Source organism: Schistocerca gregaria, unplaced genomic scaffold, assembly GCF_023897955.1.
Source record: "Schistocerca gregaria isolate iqSchGreg1 unplaced genomic scaffold, iqSchGreg1.2 ptg000263l, whole genome shotgun sequence".
NCBI lineage: Eukaryota > Metazoa > Arthropoda > Insecta > Orthoptera > Acrididae > Schistocerca > Schistocerca gregaria.
In genome coordinates this window covers 90,001-97,500 of record NW_026061766.1, presented here as the reverse complement: position 1 = coordinate 97,500, position 7,500 = coordinate 90,001, and the positions used below count along the sequence as shown (strand labels likewise).

Here is a 7,500-nt window from a genome sequence, read left to right as displayed (position 1 = left end):
TGTACCAGATTATCGCTTAACCTAACTGTGGCTGTACCAGATTATCGCTTAACCTAACTGTGGCTGTACCAGATTATCGCTTAACCTAACTGTGGCTGTACCAGATTATCGCTTAACCTAACTGTGGCTGTACCAGATTATCGCTTAACCTAACTGTGGCTGTACCAGATTATCGCTTAACCTAACTCAATTTGTCCCTTAACCTAACTCAATTTGTCCCTTAACCTAACTCAAGTTGTCCCTTAACCTAACTCAAGTTGTCCCTTAACCTAACTCAATTTGTCCCTTAACCTAACTCAATTTGTCCCTTAACCTAACTCAAGTTGTCCCTTAACCTAACTCAAGTTGTCCCTTAACCTAACTCAAGTTGTCCCTTAACCTAACTCAAGTTGTCCCTTAACCTAACTCAAGTTGTCCCTTAACCTAACTCAATTTGTCCCTTAACCTAACTCAATTTGTCCCTTAACCTAACTCAATTTGTCCCTTAACCTAACTCAATTTGTCCCTTAACCTAACTCAAGTTGTCCCTTAACCTAACTCAAGTTGTCCCTTAACCTAACTCAAGTTGTCCCTTAACCTAACTCAATTTGTCCCTTAACCTAACTCAATTTGTCCCTTAACCTAACTCAATTTGTCCCTTAACCTAACTCAAGTTGTCCCTTAACCTAACTCAAGTTGTCCCTTAACCTAACTCAAGTTGTCCCTTAACCTAACTCAAGTTGTCCCTTAACCTAACTCAAGTTGTCCCTTAACCTAACTCAAGTTGTCCCTTAACCTAACTCAATTTGTCCCTTAACCTAACTCAATTTGTCCCTTAACCTAACTCAATTTGTCCCTTAACCTAACTCAATTTGTCCCTTAACCTAACTCAAGTTGTCCCTTAACCTAACTCAAGTTGTCCCTTAACCTAACTCAAGTTGTCCCTTAACCTAACTCAAGTTGTCCCTTAACCTAACTCAAGTTGTCCCTTAACCTAACTCAAGTTGTCCCTTAACCTAACTCAAGTTGTCCCTTAACCTAACTCAATTTGTACCTTAACCTAACTCAAGTTGTCCCTAACCTAACTCAATTGTCCTAACTCAATTTGTCCCTTAACCTAACTCAATTTGTCCCTTAACCTAACTCAATTTGTCCCTTAACCTAACTCAATTTGTCCCTTAACCTAACTCAATTTGTCCCTTAACCTAACTCAATTTGTCCCTTAACCTAACTCAAGTTGTCCCTTAACCTAACTCAAGTTGTCCCTTAACCTAACTCAAGTTGTCCCTTAACCTAACTCAAGTTGTCCCTTAACCTAACTCAAGTTGTCCCTTAACCTAACTCAAGTTGTCCCTTAACCTAACTCAAGTTGTCCCTTAACCTAACTCAAGTTGTCCCTTAACCTAACTCAAGTTGTCCCTTAACCTAACCCACGTTGTCCCTTAACCTAACCCACGTTGTCCCTTAACCTAACCCACGTTGTCCCTTAACCTAACCCACGTTGTCCCTTAACCTAACCCACGTTGTCCCTTAACCTAACCCACGTTGTCCCTTAACCTAACCCACGTTGTCCCTTAACCTAACCCACGTTGTCCCTTAACCTAACCCACGTTGTCCCTTAACCTAACCCACGTTGTCCCTTAACCTAACCCACGTTGTCCCTTAACCTAACCCACGTTGTCCCTTAACCTAACCCACGTTGTCCCTTAACCTAACCCACGTTGTCCCTTAACCTAACCCACGTTGTCCCTTAACCTAACCCACGTTGTCCCTTAACCTAACCCACGTTGTCCCTTAACCTAACCCACGTTGTCCCTTAACCTAACCCACGTTGTCCCTTAACCTAACCCACGTTGTCCCTTAACCTAACCCACGTTGTCCCTTAACCTAACCCACGTTGTCCCTTTGCCTAACATAGTTCACTGCTCGGAATATCTGTCTCGCGTGTGTTCGTTGTTATCCTCATGTAGATGTCTTGCGAGTGTTGCTTACTTTCCACATATTCCTGCTATCCACTGTCAATTGTACTGCAATAGGACTATATCGCCGACCCCCCCCCTCCCCCCCCTCTGTCCCCCTCTGTCCCCCTCTTTGTGTCTCTGTCCTCTCAAGCTGGTCGGTCTGGCGTTTGAGTGTTAAATGAGCCTCGCAGCTGTTCAGTTGCATTCAGATGTCGACGCCCTCAGTGTACGTCGTGGTATGGTCTGTGTCCATTGTCCGCTGATGTCGTACGCGTAACCCACACGCTGTACCGATCATCGGTCGTTACGTACAGAGTGAAGTAGTGTGATACGTGTGACCGTACGCTGGCTGTGCCCAACGGTGTCGAATCTCAATTTCCATATGTTGTGCTTGATGCTACTTGTCTCGTCTCCCAATAACAGCTAGGTTGCACTGTGGTACGCCGTAGAGGCGTGTGGGAGGAACGTACGAACGCATTGTATGTCACCCTGGGTCGCTGGGGGTGGTGGTGCGGTGAGTCAGGTCAGGTCAGGTCAGCGTGAGCCGTCTGATGTAGTGACGCGTGTATTCCGACTTTGTCGTATTGCCTCACACAAAGTGCTACCCTGGTGGACCGCGTTCCATATCTGGGACATGCCGCAGATGCCGGTTGACAGTGGATCGCGGAAGGTACATCGCATACGTGCGCGGGCCACCTTCCACGTGTTCTCTTCTGCACATGTCGCAGTGTGTATGTGGTCTGATGTAGCGTGTCGTGACACATGACATCCTGGCATGCAAGAATTGTTGAATTCGCAAATGTAGGTGGACATCTACGTTTACTGCCCAAGATACGCAAATGAACTGGAAATCCGTTGTTGAGCGGTTGTTCACGCTGGAGGTGAATCTGTGATGGCGACGATCGGTACAGCTATTAACCGGTTGTTTCAGCGGTACCCGCCACATCCACACGCGTGACTAGGCCCATGTGGGTATGAAGCGATACGCGGCGGTGGCTTGGTGGGACTGTTCCCGGCCGGTGAAGGGGGGCCGCCCGGCGTGTTGGCCGCGCGCTGCGTGGGCGCACGCGCAACAGGCGGCTGGTGGGGGGCGCCGAGTGGCAGGAGCGCCAGCCGACGGGCCCGGCAGGCGGCGCAGCTACGCTGCGGCGCACCCTGCACGCGGCGCCTGGCGGCCAAAGTTGGTTCAGCCGAGCCCGGTGCGAAGCGCGGTGGACATCTGCAGTGTGCTGGTCTGATTGAGGACTGTGTGCGTTGAGGATGCGCCGCCGCCTGGCACTCGGCGCCGCGACGCCGTCTGCTGCTCGGTCGCCCCAGCGGTTCTCGCAGGTGGTTTGTATCGCAGTTGTGCGGACGTGTTGGCGCGTGCGCTGTGCTGGGAGAGTTCGCTTCTGCACCCAAGTGGGGCTTTGCCCTTGTGTGGCGCTGGCGTTGGAGCTGCCGGTCACCATAGGTGGCGCGTGTTGTCTCCCGCCGGCAATGCCACGACAGCACGCTCCCGGGCCTCTGTCGGCAGCGGCAAGCTCAGTTGGGAGCAAGGGTGTTCGCACTAAAACCGTCTACTCGCCTAACTCCGGGCGATTGCGCCTCTCTCGAAACCGACCAAGTACCTAGGACGGCGCTGCGCGCCGCCGGGACCTGAGAGGGTTTCGAGGTGTATCGTGCAGGGGAGCTCGGCCTCCTCCTGTTTGCAGAATAATTGAGCGGACGCTTGCGTGTTCGCGCGGGCCCCCGGGACACACTCCCGGGCGGCCGGCTGCTCAGCTCTAGTTGACGCAGCTCCCTGGTTGATCCTGCCAGTAGTCATATGCTTGTCTCAAAGATTAAGCCATGCATGTCTCAGTACAAGCCGCATTAAGGTGAAACCGCGAATGGCTCATTAAATCAGTTATGGTTCCTTAGATCGTACCCACGTTACTTGGATAACTGTGGTAATTCTAGAGCTAATACATGCAAACAGAGTCCCGACCAGAGATGGAAGGGACGCTTTTATTAGATCAAAACCAATCGGATTGGCTTGTCTGGTCCGTTTGCCTTGGTGACTCTGAATAACTTTGGGCTGATCGCACGGTCCTCGTACCGGCGACGCATCTTTCAAATGTCTGCCTTATCAACTGTCGATGGTAGGTTCTGCGCCTACCATGGTTGTAACGGGTAACGGGGAATCAGGGTTCGATTCCGGAGAGGGAGCCTGAGAAACGGCTACCACATCCAAGGAAGGCAGCAGGCGCGCAAATTACCCACTCCCGGCACGGGGAGGTAGTGACGAAAAATAACGATACGGGACTCATCCGAGGCCCCGTAATCGGAATGAGTACACTTTAAATCCTTTAACGAGTATCTATTGGAGGGCAAGTCTGGTGCCAGCAGCCGCGGTAATTCCAGCTCCAATAGCGTATATTAAAGTTGTTGCGGTTAAAAAGCTCGTAGTTGGATTTGTGTCCCACGCTGTTGGTTCACCGCCCGTCGGTGTTTAACTGGCATGTATCGTGGGACGTCCTGCCGGTGGGGCGAGCCGAAGGGGTGCTTTCGCGTCCCGAGGCGGACCCCGTTTAAATCCTACCAGGGTGCTCTTTGTTGAGTGTCTCGGTGGGCCGGCACGTTTACTTTGAACAAATTAGAGTGCTTAAAGCAGGCAAGCCCGCCTGAATACTGTGTGCATGGAATAATGGAATAGGACCTCGGTTCTATTTTGTTGGTTTTCGGAACCCGAGGTAATGATTAATAGGGACAGGCGGGGGCATTCGTATTGCGACGTTAGAGGTGAAATTCTTGGATCGTCGCAAGACGAACAGAAGCGAAAGCATTTGCCAAGTATGTTTTCATTAATCAAGAACGAAAGTTAGAGGTTCGAAGGCGATCAGATACCGCCCTAGTTCTAACCATAAACGATGCCAGCCAGCGATCCGCCGCAGTTCCTCCGATGACTCGGCGGGCAGCCTCCGGGAAACCAAAGCTTTTGGGTTCCGGGGGAAGTATGGTTGCAAAGCTGAAACTTAAAGGAATTGACGGAAGGGCACCACCAGGAGTGGAGCCTGCGGCTTAATTTGACTCAACACGGGAAACCTCACCAGGCCCGGACACCGGAAGGATTGACAGATTGATAGCTCTTTCTTGATTCGGTGGGTGGTGGTGCATGGCCGTTCTTAGTTGGTGGAGCGATTTGTCTGGTTAATTCCGATAACGAACGAGACTCTAGCCTGCTAACTAGTCGCGTGACATCCTTCGTGCTGTCAGCGATTACTTTTCTTCTTAGAGGGACAGGCGGCTTCTAGCCGCACGAGATTGAGCAATAACAGGTCTGTGATGCCCTTAGATGTTCTGGGCCGCACGCGCGCTACACTGAAGGAATCAGCGTGTCTTCCTAGGCCGAAAGGTCGGGGTAACCCGCTGAACCTCCTTCGTGCTAGGGATTGGGGCTTGCAATTGTTCCCCATGAACGAGGAATTCCCAGTAAGCGCGAGTCATAAGCTCGCGTTGATTACGTCCCTGCCCTTTGTACACACCGCCCGTCGCTACTACCGATTGAATGATTTAGTGAGGTCTTCGGACTGGTACGCGGCATCGACTCTGTCGTTGCCGATGCTACCGGAAAGATGACCAAACTTGATCATTTAGAGGAAGTAAAAGTCGTAACAAGGTTTCCGTAGGTGAACCTGCGGAAGGATCATTACCGACTAGACTGCATGTCTTTCGATGTGCGTGTCGTGTCGCGCAACACGCTACCTGTACGGCAGTGGCCGTGCGCCGCGTGCGGAACCACGCGTGCCTCTCAAAACTAGCGGAAGTGTTGTTGTTGTGTGGTACGAGCGCTGAAGCTCTGGAGCGGCTGGCCTGCGGTACCTGGCGCCTGGCGCCGGTTTTGAATGACGTTCGCCCGAGTGCCTGTCCGCTCCGGTGTGGAGCCGTACGACGCCCATCGGCTGTGAGGCCGTTGGACACAAAAAAAATAGTGGAACAGGGGCCGTCAGACGCCTCAGTCCCGCAAATGCTACTGTCTTGAAAGAGACAGTGGGAGACTGAAAAGGAAAAGATCACCCAGGACGGTGGATCACTCGGCTCGTGGGTCGATGAAGAACGCAGCAAATTGCGCGTCGACATGTGAACTGCAGGACACATGAACATCGACGTTTCGAACGCACATTGCGGTCCATGGATTCCGTTCCCGGGCCACGTCTGGCTGAGGGTCGGCTACGTATACTGAAGCGCGCGGCGTTTGTCCCGCTTCGGAGACGTGGGAGTGTCGTGGTCGCCTGTGTGGCCGGCCGCGTCTCCTTAAACGTGCGATGCGCGCCCGTCGCCTGGCGGTTCGCATACCGGTACTTTCTCGGTAGCGTGCACAGCCGGCTGGCGGTGTGGCGTGCGACACCTCGTACAACGACCTCAGAGCAGGCGAGACTACCCGCTGAATTTAAGCATATTACTAAGCGGAGGAAAAGAAACTAACAAGGATTCCCCCAGTAGCGGCGAGCGAACAGGGAAGAGTCCAGCACCGAACCCCGCAGGCTGCCGCCTGTCGTGGCATGTGGTGTTTGGGAGGGTCCACTACCCCGACGCCTCGCGCCGAGCCCAAGTCCAACTTGAATGAGGCCACGGCCCGTAGAGGGTGCCAGGCCCGTAGCGGCCGGTGCGAGCGTCGGCGGGACCTCTCCTTCGAGTCGGGTTGCTTGAGAGTGCAGCTCCAAGTGGGTGGTAAACTCCATCTGAGACTAAATATGACCACGAGACCGATAGCGAACAAGTACCGTGAGGGAAAGTTGAAAAGAACTTTGAAGAGAGAGTTCAAAAGTACGTGAAACCGTTCTGGGGTAAACGTGAGAAGTCCGAAAGGTCGAACGGGTGAGATTCACGCCCATCCGGCCACTGGCCCCCGCCCTCGGCAGATGGGGCCGGCCGCCCGCGCGGAGCAATCCGCGGCGGGGTCGTGTCCGGTTGCCTTTCCACTCGCCGCGGGGTGGGGCCGTTCCGGTGTGCGGTGGGCCGCACTTCTCCCCTAGTAGGACGTCGCGACCCGCTGGGTGCCGGCCTACGGCCCGGGTGCGCAGCCTGTCCTTCCGCGGGCCTCGGTTCGCGTCTGTTGGGCAGAGCCCCGGTGTCCTGGCTGGCTGCTCGGCGGTATATCTGGAGGAGTCGATTCGCCCCTTTGGGCGCTCGGGCTCCCGGCAAGCGCGCGCGGTTCTTCCCGGATGACGGACCTACCTGGCCCGGCCCCGGACCCGCGCCGCTGTTGGCTCGGGATGCTCTCGGGCGGAATAATCGCTCCCGTCAGCGGCGCTTCAGCTTTGGACAATTTCACGACCCGTCTTGAAACACGGACCAAGGAGTCTAACATGTGCGCGAGTCATTGGGCTGTACGAAACCTAAAGGCGTAATGAAAGTGAAGGTCTCGCCTTGCGCGGGCCGAGGGAGGATGGGGCTTCCCCGCCCTTCACGGGGCGGCGGCCTCCGCACTCCCGGGGCGTCTCGTCCTCATTGCGAGGTGAGGCGCACCTAGAGCGTACACGTTGGGACCCGAAAGATGGTGAACTATGCCTGGCCAGGACGAAGTCAGGGGAAACCC

The 7,500-nt window shown here is 53.8% G+C and overlaps 2 non-coding genes and 1 pseudogene across 2 annotated transcripts; all 3 read left to right on the top strand.

Annotated features, from left to right (window-relative positions):
• Nucleotides 1-3,720: 3,720 nt before the first annotated feature.
• On the top strand, nt 3,721-5,613 carry LOC126305171 (small subunit ribosomal RNA). Its single transcript, XR_007553321.1, has one exon. It is a non-coding gene; the product is annotated as a small subunit ribosomal RNA (ribosomal RNA).
• Nucleotides 5,614-5,975: 362 nt separating this feature from the next.
• On the top strand, nt 5,976-6,130 carry LOC126305167 (5.8S ribosomal RNA). The gene has a single exon (XR_007553317.1). It is a non-coding gene; the product is annotated as a 5.8S ribosomal RNA (ribosomal RNA).
• Nucleotides 6,131-6,318: 188 nt separating this feature from the next.
• LOC126305187 (large subunit ribosomal RNA) overlaps nt 6,319-7,500 on the top strand; it is a 4,792-nt pseudogene continuing 3,610 nt past the window's right edge.